This window comes from Onychomys torridus, chromosome 10 (assembly GCF_903995425.1).
Source record: "Onychomys torridus chromosome 10, mOncTor1.1, whole genome shotgun sequence".
Classification (NCBI taxonomy): domain Eukaryota; kingdom Metazoa; phylum Chordata; class Mammalia; order Rodentia; family Cricetidae; genus Onychomys; species Onychomys torridus.
In genome coordinates this window covers 45,770,331-45,784,441 of record NC_050452.1, presented here as the reverse complement: position 1 = coordinate 45,784,441, position 14,111 = coordinate 45,770,331, and the positions used below count along the sequence as shown (strand labels likewise).

Below are 14,111 nucleotides of genomic sequence, written 5' to 3'. Positions count from 1 at the left end.
TGGTGGTGTGGTGGTGTGGTGGTGTGGTGGTGTGGTGGTGTGGTGGTGTGGTGGTGTGGTGTGGTGGTGTGGTGGTGTGGTGGTGTGGTGGTGTGGTGGTGTGGTGGTGTGGTGGTGTGGTGGTGTGGTGGTGTGGTGGTGTGGTGGTGTGGTGGTGTGGTGGTGTGGTGTGGTGGTGTGGTGGTGTGGAGGTTTGGTGGTGTGGTGGTGGTGGAGAGACAACAGAGAGGAGAGTGGGGAACAAAGGAAAAAGGCAGATAAACAGAAACCAAACATCACCTTTTCCACAACAGAGCAGACACTGGAGAACTTGAGGTCTTTGTGGGTGAAGGATGCTCTCCCTCCTCTGGAGTGGTGCTCTCTAAGGCTGAACCGGGTGCTGTCCATTCCTACCACAGAACCATGGCAAGGCCAGACTCCTCCCCTCCCCCACAGGCAGGTGTGGAGAGAAGCTTTGAGCCTATGCCTACCATCTGTTTTCTTAAAGGAAAAGGAGACTGGAAAGGGATAAGACTGTGCGTGTTCGGTTTCTTCTCAGTAATTTACCCATGGAGTAACCCTCCTCATACTCGGGAGGCTGGAGGGAGGCAGGAGGGAGGCTATTATTTATCACACCAGAGGAGGGCATCCCACAGAGGAGGGAGAGCATCCCACAGAGGAGGGAGAGCATCCCACAGAGGAGGGAGAGCATCACTCAGAAAGGGGAGTGTCTTTCACAAACACGACAGCATTGAAGTAGGCCTTTTCCATTCCTCAGCTTCACTTCCCACCCTCCAGCCTCTGCCCTGTCCCTTAAGCACCCTCAACTGAACCAGAAAAAAGAGTTACATGGTAAACAGACTTGGTTCCAGGAGACTGGGGCCTGGCAGGGCCCAAGAGAATCAGTTCTCCACATCCTCCTTTCCTGCCTGTAGCCTGAGGTGCAGGCAAGATGGCTCCATCTTGCAGACACCAGTCCCGTGGTTGGGATCCAGCTCCTCTCCCAGCACCCCCCTCTCTCTTAGACAGTCCACCCCACCCCTCAGTTGTACTTTTTCCACAGACCCTCAGACTTATGGAAGTCTTAGCCACATGAAAACAGCATCCTCACTTGTCCCTCGGCCTTTCTAGCATTTCCCCCATTTTCTCTGTACGTCCCTTTCTATAGCAAAAACCTACTTCAAAAACTTGCCTAAGCTGGGTGGTGGTGATGGCACATGCCTTTAATCCCAGCACTCAAGAGGCAGAGCCAGACAGATCTCTGCGAGTTCGAGGCCAGCCTGGTCTACAGAGTGAGATCCAGGACAGGCTCCAAAACTACACAGAGAAACCCTGTCTCAAACAACAACAACAACAACAACAACAACACCACAAAACAACCTTGCCTAAATATAAGACTGGAACCCTGTCTCTCTGGTGGCAGTGAGTCGAAGCAGGATGAAGTGCTGGACACAGAGGCAGATGCTGTGGGCCCTACTCGTTTGTGGCAGACCCACAAGTTCATTTCTCAGGAGCAGGAGCCGAAATGGAGCCTGGGAAAGGCAAGAGGGAAGAGAGGTGAAGCGGAAGGCCTGAACACAGATGGGAACACACTCTTAAGTTGGGGGATGCAGCAAAACGCCCTGCAGCAGGAACTGAAACAATTTCAGAAAAACAAGAAGAGAGGATTTCAAAGGTTCCCAGAGCAAAGAAATCCTGTTTAAGGAGGAGAACATCACACACTACATACCATTACCTACATGTATCGAATTCTCACTCTGTACCACCTATTTATTATCCGAGGGCCTGGCTCTCCCCTTTGACTCCCCAAACCCGCCCCATCTACTCAGCCCTTCGGTGTCCCCATGTGGCTCCTCTGTTGTGTCCAGTAATCTTCATTCACAGGAAGTTCCAATGGGCATTTTGTGTTCTGACTTTCTGGCATTGATTCCCACAATGAGCGTGCTTGCTTTTAAGAAACCCATTTCCTTTATTCTCCTGACACAGCACTTTCTTGCTTATCTTTCTGCCTCTGGAAGCTCATTTTCTCCTGGCGGTCATTCCCCCCCCCCCGCCCCATGTTTGTGCAACAGTCTCCCCACAATGATTAGACCGCGTGTTCACTTACTGACTCAGTAAACTTTTACTGAGCATCTATTAAGTGATGGGTACCTTTCCAGACGCTGAGAATTTACCAAGAAACACTCAAACCGACAATAAACGCCCGGCTGTGGCGGAACTTGAATGCTGATGGAGAAGGCAGGTAGCCTATGAGGTGGGGAGCAAAGCTAAGAAGAAAAACAATCTGGAGTGAGAGAATGTGGAGAATGTTAGGTCAGGGAGGGCAGAGTCCAAGCGAGAGTAAGGAACTGGTTTTTGGTCTGGGTAATGATGACCTCCCAGAATGAGTTTGGAAGCATTCATCTTGTTGCATTGTTTGGGAGAGTTGGACAAGTGTGGTTGTTAATTCTTTAAAAGTTCTGGAGAATTTACAAATGCAGCCACCTGGTCCTGAGATCGCTTCACGGAGAGGTTTCTCCCTCTTGGCTCAGTTTCCTGATGTAGATCTCTCAGGGCTTTCTCTCTCTTGTGGTAGTCGGGCGACCTACGTTTCTAGAGGCTGCCACCTATCCCAGCTGTCTGAGCCGCTGGCATGCAGCTGTCCTATCTGTCCCCGTGTGTCTGTTTGTTTCCATGAGGTTGGCAGTGACATGCCTCTTCTGCTCGACTGTACTTTCTTTTTTTCCTCACCTGACAATAAGGGGTTGTCTGTTTTTGAAGTGGACCCGGTGGCAGATCCCGCTGTAAAGACATCACCTGACAGCAGCTGGCATCACTGAGAGCATTCTGTGCTCCACCTGGATGCTAAGTGGACCAGCTGTCGCTACCATCACTGGGCCCATTTGCTAGATGAGGGAATGAGGGAATAGAGAGAGGAGGGTTGGAGCCCGCCCTCATGGTGGAAGGTGCCAGCAGCCTGACTCCAAGGCCCCCTTCACCTCTGCACTTTGACCCTTGGATCTGTGAGCTCCGTGAGTGAGATTATGAACCCAACAAAGGAGAAGACAGAGACAAAGAAACCAGATCTGTCTCTCCTGTGCCCCAGTGTGGTGCTTGTCTCCTGGAGAAGTATGTGAGAAACGTGTTATTTCCAGCTTGGCAGAGGAAATGGTGCAATGATTTTACAGCCTAATTTTACTCCCCAGCTGGTTCCAAGATATTAATAACTAAGTCTGGGCTAACCCTCTTACATTTCAGGTTTCTTAAAAATCCACAGCTATCTTCCAATAGATGCCATTTTGTAAAATGTATTTTTCCCCTGGCAATTTTTTTTTTCTTTCTGAAGAAACAAAGTATGTTTAGACAGCATGCTATCCAATGCTTTTGATTTCTTTGTTTTTAGACCACCATAATGCTGCTTAAGAAGAGCAATTCGATTCTTCCTCAAGCTCTCCTCACCAATTCATCATTTCCTCTCCTTAAACACTGAGTGGTCTTTGGCCGAGAAAAAGATATCCAGCTGCACCGTAGCTGAACTGACTTAGAAGCAAAACCCAGTGCTCCTGGAGAGGCCTTGGAAAAAACGTTTCCTCAGCCAGAGCTGCAGCATGGGCCGATGCAGACATGCAGCGCGGTGTGTGGCACAAGGTAAAGACCCCGAGGGCTCCCAGACAGCCCAGGAGTGTTTTATCACTCCGCAGAAAGTCATCCCAGTTACCTCTTCATCCAGGGGGCTGGGATGGGGGAGATGGGGGAGGAGAAGGGGGAAGTGGGACCAGAAACTTCTGATGTCAGCCAGAGCTCTAAAAAGAAGGCGGAAGTAAGAGGTGAAAGGGGCAGCTTCAAGCTCAGGCATGTTAGAAGGGAACTGAGATGGGGTGAGACCCAAAGTGCTGAGGTAGGGAGCCTCCCCGGCCTCGGGATGAGCCCCAGACCTCACCAGTTCCTGCAACAGGCCCGTGAAGAGCGGGTTTTGTAAGGGGATATTGGAACTGATTGAGGTCAACGGACTAAAGTGTGGTCCCAACTAAAGTTCCTCAGCAGGGTGAGAATTAGCCTCCCCTTCTCCTCCCTCATCCCTCTGTCCCTCCCTTCCTCTCTCCCTCCCTCTCATTCTCCCCTTTCCCTCTCTCCCACCCTCCCTCCCTCCTTCCCTTCCCTCTCCCTCCCTCCCTCCCTCCCTCCCTTCCTCCCTTCCTTCCTTCCTTCCTTCCTTTCCTAGAAACACCAGGTGAGCCAGGCAATGTTAGAAGCAGCCGGCAATGAAATGCCACGGGTCACTTGCTGTGCTAATGATACACATAGGCTTCAGGTCAAAATAAAGTTGATTGATGGGCAGTAGCGACCTGAAAGGCTGTGCTGAAAAGGATCCTGAGGTGCGGTATGTTGTTAAATGGGGTGCAGCGGCCTTGGTGGGTTTGAGCCAAGGTGAAAAGATAATCATGCCATGCAGACGCGGCAGGCAGACATGGCATCCATGTGGAAAGTTTTATTATTAAAGGGGGGAGGAGATGGGAGAGAGAGAAAAAGAGGGAAAGAGAGAGAGAAAGTGGAGGTGTGCACAGCCTTGAGGAAGGAGAGAGATGGCGAGAGGAAGGAAGAGAGAGAAGGAGGAGTCTTTGAGATGGTGTGGTCAGGATGCTGGGTGGGTCCCCAAGGGGCGGGTCTGAATGCTAACATTCCTCACATGGTGTATCTTTTACAGTGGTGTGTAGACTTAGCTCTGGACACAGTTGTGGTGAGTTTAACAATGGCACATAACCTCAAAAACACCAAGCTATGCCGTGCTTCTGTCCTGGGACTCAAGAAATGGAGAACACGAAGACATGTATAGGGCTGATGAGCGCAGGGCGTAGTTAGGAGGAAGTGGGGGTCACCTTAGGAAGGAGGACCGGGCTTGGGCAGTGTTTGAAACCCTACCAGGAATAGTTGGGACAACCCTGACTTGCTGGTGCAACTCCCCCAGGGATGGCTGTGGCCTTGTTTTTAGGTGACCCTCTTAATGAGCTCAGGCACTGAAACCTTCCCCAGGTCATTTTCTGAAACACCAGGGGTCCCCGAGTGAGGAGGAGAAGAGCTGTATAAGTCATCTTCCCCCAAGTCCAAACTCCAGCACCAAGATGCTCTGCCATCAAAGAAGCCTGTAGCCTCCCAGGGACAGCAACTGCCTGGAGACCCACAGTAAGCGCTGACTGTAAGATAAAGGGCCTGGGAGAGAACCTTTTGGAAGTGGTGGATATTCTTTTTTATTTTTTGGTTTTTCGAGACAGGGTTTCTCTGTGTAGCTTTGTGCCTTTCCTGGAACTCGCTCTGTAGACCAGGCTGGCCTCGAACTCACAGAGATCCGCCTGCCTCTGCCTCCCGAGTGCTGGGATTAAAGGCGTGCGCCACCACCGCCCGGCCGATATTCTTGACTTTAGGTTTTGAGGCTGTTATCAATCCATACACACCTCCTTCACCAATAGGAAAGAGAACAGAAAGAGACCTAAGGCCGGGATCCACCAGTAAGAGCAGCAGAGGACATACAGAAAGCCATTGGTCAGGGCTGGGTGGCCCATTTGTAACCCGAGTTCCTGGAAGTGCCTGAGCATCCAAGGAAGAGGAGCACTGGGGGTTCCCCAGGCCTGGGTCTGAATTTGGGCCGCTCTCCTCATTTCCTTCTCTGTGGGTTTTTGTGTTCTTCCGAGGAGAGACCTGTCATCCAGAGGAAGGGACAGGAGAGGGTCGAATTGCTTCTTACAGAACTGCAGGTAAACACCGAGTCTCTGCAGGTTCCTCTCCTGGAAACAGGACCCCTGTGCACGCCACATCTGCCTGTCAGACTTGCAGCCTCTACACATCCTCTGTGGAGGCTTCTGCCCGGAGTCCCAGCACTAGGCAGACGGAGGGAAGAGGACCCCAAGAGTCGGAAGACCAGTGTGGACAACGTTGTCAGACCACCCCCATCCCAGATAAGTAGCTGAATAAACAAATAAGCAAACAAACAAATGAAATAAGGTGTCTTTTTGAAACAACCTGTGCGTGTTCTCCTGCATGCTTTAAATCTCCTCTAACATCGAATGATATTATAAGACAACACCGTGTAAATGCTGTGTCAGTTTGTGTTCTTCTGTATGTGTTAGAGAAAGCAGACAAGAAAGAAGTCTGTGGTTATTCAATGCAGGTGTGGCCGTGGTAGGTTTAACTATTTCTCCTACCCACAGCTGGTCGAGTCCTTGGATTCCACAGAGCAAGCTGACCCCATAACTTTGAGAAGTGGTGTCAGTGGCTGCTGGTGGCTCAGGGGCTTTGGGACAAGAGAATCCAATGTGAGGAAACTTTACAGCCCCCACACCACCAGGAGGACCCAAAACAGAGTGAGAAACCCCATCCTGCATAGCACAGGCATGTCTTCTGTTGTTTGGGGCAAGTGTGATGCTTCATTGACACTTGTGGAGGGCCTCAGTCATCCATGGTGGGCATAAGCCTGCTGGGTAGGCCTTCTGCCTTGAGCTACTGTCCACTGAAGTGTTTGGGAGAAGCAGAGGTTGGAGCGGTCAACCTGAGACCTTATCAGATTTCTTATGAATTTTGTTCTGGCCAAAGGAGGTAGAATAAAGCTAACCATATAGCTCCGTGGAGGAAGCCTTTCTGGTCGTGAAATCCAACTCTCTTTATCCCGATGTGGAAGTTGAGTCAACTGGTTTCCTGTTTGGGTCTTTAAAAACAAAGCTGTGGGGTTCCCAGGCCCTGCCAGGGGGTTGGCTGGCTTCAGCCAATGGCCGCTCTCTTCTGTGAATTCCCCTAGCCAGGGTCTCTCTCTTGGGTGCTCTGAGTATGAGTGGAGGCAAGCAGGGAGCTACAAACAGCAGCAAAGGCAAGACTCATGGCAGTCTGTAGCCATTAACTGCAAAGTGGGCATTGTGTGTTCTCCTAACCTGCTCGTGGAGTGGCCTGGGTGTTACTCCCCACCAGGGGGCCCACATGCCGTGACTAGCAGACTCACTCCTCTGGAAAATGTGGAGAATGGCAGTGGGATCTGTCTTTCAGTCATCCCTACTAGGGCTCATATATATGCTGAAAGAGCCAAGGAATGTTTTCAGGAAAAGAATAATACAAATATTTGTTCCCACCAGGCATGGTGGCTCACACCGTTGATCCCAGCATGCAGGAGGCAGAGGCAGGTGAATCTCTGTGAGTTAGAGACCAGCCTGGTCTAGCTACACAGAGAAACCCTCTCTCTAAAAACACAAATATATATATATTTGTTCCCCCAATCACAAATTATCCATTCATTGAAACATTTTGACATTTGTGTTAAGTCACTAAGGATTTCAAAATGAATATGAGTTGGTAGCCTGCCATATTGTGGAGAAGATAGGTACCTATGAATATAATTTTAAAATAATATTTGCCCAGTGCTCAGGGCTGCCGGGTAACACAGCGAGGGCTGGCCCAGAAACCATCTTGCAGAAGACAAGGCGCTCTGGGGTGGATGGGTGTTCCCGAGGAGAGTCTACAGCTTTCTGAGAACTCTGCTTGAGAAGCCCAGCAGGGCTGAGATGACTGAGAACAGCACATGGGGAGCAAAGATGGACATGCATCATGCTGCTGGGACTCCCTATGTCTGGGAGAGCCCCCTCCCCATCCGCCCGCAACTCTGCACACCGGGAAATGCCTGGGTCTCTGTGTCAGGGCAGCTTTTCATTTGCTATGTAAAGCCTAAAGATCTTGTAAATACTATGCCTTACAAGGTCAAAGCTTTTCCGGAAAGTAGGCAGGACATGATAAACCATCTCCCCAGAAAACACTAATACTTGTTGCATAAAATCTCAACTTTTCTCAGACAACCCCATTGCCAGCCATTCATACATTCTAGGGTGGTAGCTCCCTACTCCCTCTGCCTGATGGAGAATAAAGAGATCCAGTAGAGCAGGCACAGGGCTGTATGGGGACTCTTAGAGATGTCCCAGGACAGACTCCAGTTTGCTGTGGCTAATGTCAGGGGAGGGCATAGTGCGAATATATGGGTTTTTGGCCTGGTGGTCCTGAACACGCCAGAGTAGAAGCATCTTGTATCTTGACAAAGCCACTGACTGCCAGAGGAGCAGGGATCTGCCACAATCTGCCATGGTGGTGTGTTTTTACCAGATCAGTCTCCAGTAACTGCCCGGCATGAGTGCCAGCTTGTGTACTCGCTGGGGACTTGAGCCTGGGCATCAAACAGATAGGAGGTGTGTGTTGCTGGGAGGGGTAAATCCAGGCCAGTGTCAGACAAGAGGCATGAAGATGGGCGTGTGGACACACACCTGTGCATTGCTAGTGTATAGCAGGAGCTTTACAAAGAAGCGAAATCCTTTTCCAGAGGGCTTTGTTCAGTAGGGTCATTAGTAGGAAAAGGCAAGGGAGGCATTTAATTTGGGCACTCGAGACACACACACACACACACACACACACACACACACACACACACAAAGAAAAGAAAAAAGAAAGGGGTGCTTCTCCAAAGTTCGCAGCAAGATAAGTCATATTTTAAAACATTAAAATGAATACCAAAAGGTTGTGATAAAAAACATTGAAAAATGTTTGGAAAGATAGAATACGGGCATGGTTCTGGGTTCCATCTTAATCCCTGCCCTGGGCTTTGAACCTTGAGGAATGTCTCAGACCTGTATTTAGTAACAGCTGCCAGTTTCAGGGGAATCAGGACCTGGACATTGCTGAGAAAGTTCTCGGAGCTGTCTAGGAACACGTCCAGGAAGCACGAGCACTACTCAGCTTTTATGAAACTATTCAGCCTTCAGAAACGTCATCCTGCTAGCCTGCCCACCACGGCAATGAACGTTGGCAGTGACCCAGAGCTTCCACCAGGTGGCACTCTTGCTCCAACCAGGTGTTTCAGGAAAAGGGGGCACCTAGCCAAACTAGAGAGGGCAAACAAACCGGGAGAGGACATTGCGTCTTGAGCAGACATTGGGGTAATTGATGGTGTGATAGGAGGCAGGCTGGGAGACTACTCTGGAGAGCATGGAGGTATCCATCAGGCAGGACCTGATATGTGACCACAGGCTGTGTTGCTTCCCTGACAGGTGAGAAAACCAAGATTCTTAAACCCCTTTGGTTCTCTGATGCAGTGTAAACACACGTGACAGGGAAGAGGAAGATGGTATTAATGGGCTTCTGTGAAGTCTAGCCTGACTGTAACCGGTACCAGAATCAGGAAAGTTTCTTTCACTGGCTGGCTGTGATTTTGGATGAATGACTGGGCTTTAGCAAGTCTGAATTTCTGGTCTTTTGCTGGATTTTTTTTTTTTTTTTTTTTTTTTTTTTTTTTGTAGCTGGACCCTGGAGAGTAGTTAGAGAGTCTTAAGCAGATGAAGGCACATAGGGCTGTCTGCGTGGGACTGGTCAACAAAAGAGGTGTGACTGTGGATTTTGAGGCAAAGCCTGGGCAGCTGACCTGGGTGGCTATCCTCTCTGACTGTGGTATTAGTGAAGGAGGTGACCTCAGAGTGACCTGGGGAAATAACTTGATAATGAACCACGGCTTCAGGAGGCTCAAGCCGGAGAATTTCCCACCTGGATAGAATTTCCCAGGTGTGATTTTTGAACCCGGAAATCGGGCTGCATTCCTGGGCTCCCCAGCAGAACTGTCTCTCCCCCAGGAACTTGGAAACCTCTGACCACCAGGTGACTGATCCCACTTAAGCTGTGCATGGCTGTGGGAAGTATCCACTCTCAGGGCGGTGCAGCAGGCCCTTCCGATTAACCCGGCTGGGTATGCCTTGTTGACTCTTCAGCACATTGGCTCCTGTTTATAAACCATTGACGTTTGTCATTCTTTTCTCTTCTTCTTTTTTTTCCTGCCTTCTTTTCTTTTCTTTTTCTTTTTCTTTTTTCTTTAAGACAGGGTTTCTCTGTGTAGCTTTGCACCTTTTCCTGGAACTCACTTGGTAGCCCAGGCTGGCCTCGAACTCACAGAGATCTGCCAGGCTCTGCCTCCCGAGTGCTGGGATTACAGGTGTGTATTGTTTTGTTTTGAGACATGGTTCTCACACTGTGCCTAGTTCAGGCTAGCCTGAAACTCACTGTGTTGTCAGGCTGGCTTTGGGAGTGTTGTGATCATAGGCATGAGCCACCAGGCCTGGCTCTGTCAATCATTTGAATTACCTTATCTATACTGCCTCATTTACCCCTTGAAACCACCTGGAGAAGGAAATGACCCCATTTTACAGATCAGTAAACTTAAATGTAAGGACACATTACCAGGGCTCCTTTGGCCAAGAATTAGTATAAACTTAATTTTGGTGGGGGCGGGGGCAGGAGCAGGGAGGACAGGGGAACCCATGGCTGATATGTAAAATTAAATTATAAAATAAAAAGAGAGAAAAAACCCTTAATTTTGACTTCCAAATCAGTCAGTTAATCATCTGATGATATGACGTGCCAATGGAAAATAAATCTAGACAATTATAGTTTTAGAGACCTCCAGAGACTGGGACATCTCAATTGATGCCCTTTTCTTAAAAATGCAGAGAGACATTTGTAGAGACAGATACACATAACACACACATATGACTTTGTAAGTGCTGGAGGCTCAGTCCTGGGAGCCATGGCAGAGATTGGGATCCACTTTTGCACCACACACGCCTCTGGGATCCCCTGGAGAGGAGGTCTGCACTAGATTCTGCACGAAGTTCCTTTGCTCGGGTGGGGTGGGGCTGGGAAAAGCTAGTTGACCAGAATGGTTTCCTTTATCAGCGGAAGACTGTGGAACAAAGAGGTGAGTTTGATCTTGGCCTCAAGAAAGAAGAGCAAATACTGTCCTCTCAAAGGGGTGGCGGGGTGGGGGGTGGGGGGACAAAAATAAAAACAAAGAACACACAAAAAGCCCTGTCATCCTTCCAGCAAGGAAATGTGATCTTCCAGTTCCCAACTGGGGAAGGCAGACACCCAGAGTTTGACAGCACTGCCCGAAGCCAGCAGGAGCCTGAAGATGAGCGGGTCCCCACGTAGCATGTTGGGTCGCTCCCAAAGGCCGGTCATTATCTCTCAGTTCCTACTAAAGCAAAGTTCAGACTGACGACATCTTCCCCATCCCCAGAGGATCTCCCTTATTAGACCAAATGGGTTTTAATGAATCAATTGAAGGAACAAGCTCTTCTCTTGGACTAAAGCTATTTTGTCAGATTAGTTCAATGAACGTTCGTTGTAAAGTTATTTAGTAACTTAAAAAAAAAAATTGTTGATTCTGTTACAAATCGATTTCAGCCCATGCATCAAGGCTCCCGTGTGGAGGTTAGAGGACAACCCCAGTGAGTTGGTTGATTCTGCAGTGTGGATTTAGAGAACCTAGCCTGTTAGGCTTGGTGACAAGCCCCTTCACCGGTGGAGCCATCTTGTCAGCCCTAGCTAATCCAAAATGTCACTGAAGTTTACGGATCCAGACAGAAGAAAAAGAATTCATTTTGTACAGATATATTCTTATTAAAATGGAAATAAACCAAACTAAAGTAGTAATAATGATAATAATAAGCTCACTATGGTTTCTTGAGGACATCGCTACATTGAATGATGTTTCCTGTTCTTAAGTGGCATGTTGGTTACTTGTCTGATTGCTATAACAACAAGTCTCTAGCTTAAGGAAGGAAGGTTTACCTTGGCTCCCAGTTTGAGGGTTCAGACCATCACGGTGGGGAGGTGCAGAAGAAGAAAAATAGGGCAGCTAGCTGGGTAACGTGTGCCCAAAGTCAGAGATCAGGAGGAGCAGATGTTCGGCTCAACTGGCTTTCTCCTCCAATATTCAGTGTGGGACCTTAGCCCTTGGGATGCACTGATCCCATGAGTCTTCCTATCTTATTAACCTGCAGTAGATAACCCCTCACAGATAAGCCCAGAGATCTGCCTTCAAAGAGCTTCCACATCCTGTCAAGTTGACAAGCAATATAAACCATCATAAATGACCGTGCGACCACTTATAGAAAGGCTTGGTGGAGGACACACCTAATGTCTTCTTCCTTGGTCTCCAGCAGGAGATGAGCACCGCTGTCTTTGGCTGATGAATATACAGTGATTGGGATAGAATCCTGGATGTGGATTTGCTGTTTTCTGATTTCCTCTCTGTAGCTGCTTTTGTATCACGGTGGCCACAAGATCTGACGGAAACAGCTTAAGGACTCCTGGTTTCAGAAGGGGTGGGCAGACATGGCGGAGCTCATGGCAGCGGATCCTCCGATCACAGAGGGCCAGGGCTAGAGGTGGGGCTATCTTCTGAGGCCCGACTCACATGACCTTCTTCCATGAGGCAGGCTCCACTTTTCAATCCTACAGCCTCCCAAAATAGTACCACCAGATGGGGAATAAACAATCAAAGCCTGAGCCTGTGAGACACATATTCTACCCTGGGACCCAAAGGCTCATGGGCATCTCATGACACAAGCTGCATCTTGTTTTATTTATTTATTCATTCATTCATTTATTTGTTTGTTTGTTTGTTTATTTATTTATTTGTTTGTTTGTTTGTTTGTTTATTTTCCTGACAGGGTTTCTCTGTGTTGCCCTGGCTGTCCTGGAATTTGCTCTGTATGCAGACCAGGCTGGCCTTGAACTCGTCAGCTTGCCTCTGTCTCCCGAGTGCTGGGATTATAGGTGTGTATCACCACTGGCTGACTTCATCTTGCCTATTTTTAAAAATCCTGTAGTTCTAACATTAATAGGTCTACCATTGTCCTGGAGTCTGATGTCTCTTTGGGGGCACAAAAGAAATGCTCAGCTGTGAGCCATTCAGTTAAAAACAAAAGGCTATACTTCTAGTATAAGATGGCATAGGTGAACAGTGCCGTTCTAAAAAGAGAGGAACAGGAGGACAGCAGAAAAGATCGGATCAAAGGAACACCGAACCCCAGTCTGACAACTATTAAAGCCTGTAACTTCTTGTGTAGTATCAGGCACATGCAGACTCTTAGTACCTGGCTTGTACAGCATCAAGCACATGAACCCTGAGTGCCACCTTGGCTAAACCAAAGAAAATGCGTCTAGTCAGTGCATTTCTAGGAAGGCCTTGATTTTTTTTTCCCAATGTATTTTGATCATATTATTTCCCCTCCCCCAGCTCCACCCAGATCTTCCTCATCTCCCTACTCATCCAACTTTGTTATTTCTCTCTTAAAAAAAGAAAAGAAAACAAAACAAAACAAATCAAAACAGACAAACAAAAAAGAAAATTCGATAATATGAAAAATATGAAATAAAACCACAAAAGACACACACACACACACAAACATGGTGTATATTTGGTGTTAGCCAACAACTACTTCTGGGCATGGAGTCTGCCCTAGAGTGTGGTTGATAGATCAGCGTCTTGAAGAAAATGGACCCTCCCCTCCCCAACAGGTTCAATTGCAACTAGCTTGTTGGTTAGGAGTGGTTAGGAGTGGGACCCTGTGTCCCCTTCTCAGTGCTGGGCTCTTGTCTGCTTTGAATCTCCACAGGTCTAGTTTGTGCTCTGACAACCTCTGTGAGGTCATACGTGCACAGCTCTGTTGTGTCTGAAGAGCCTGTTTAGGAAGGCATGTTTTTGACTCTTTCTCTTAAAGGCAAGTCTTTCAAATGGGTTTGTACTTTACACTGCTGAGCCTTTGGGCGCTGGACTCTCACCCTCCACTCCTGTTTCCTAGTTTGGTGTACAGCATCTTTAAGGATGCCGATGTCTCTAGCAGATCAGCTGCTTTCTCTATACTTGCTTTATCTCCAACTTTGTCAAAGTGCATATTTCCCACATCTTTCTGCTCAGAATTCTGTTCCTAGTTCCCGCTATAAACCTGACTAAAAGCAGCCAGCAATGACCCCCATGTCAGCCTAATGATGTGAAGTTTTGAACTTTTCTCAACTAGATAAATTATCCCACTAGTTTTCAAAGCTGAGTCATGGTGACACACACCTTTCATCCCAGCCCTCGGGAGGCAGAGGCATGCAGATAGATCCCTGAGTTCAAGGTGTGAACCCCAGGACAGCCAAGGCTACACAGAGGAACCCTGTCTTGAAAAACCAAACCAAATAAACAAGAACCCAGCTTCACTCTAAATTGTAAAGACATTGGAAGAATATAGACCAATTCCTTGCCAAGATGTGACATAAATGGCGTGAGATCTAATTCCCAATAGAATCCCTGCTCT

General features: G+C 48.3%; 1 long non-coding RNA gene across 1 annotated transcript; it reads left to right on the top strand.

The window, feature by feature from the left end:
* Positions 1-3,362: 3,362 nt before the first annotated feature.
* On the top strand, positions 3,363-5,903 carry LOC118592359. Its single transcript, XR_004946065.1, has 3 exons — positions 3,363-3,606; positions 4,990-5,139; positions 5,646-5,903. It is a non-coding gene; the product is annotated as an uncharacterized LOC118592359 (long non-coding RNA).
* The last annotated feature ends 8,208 nt before the right edge of the window (positions 5,904-14,111 follow it).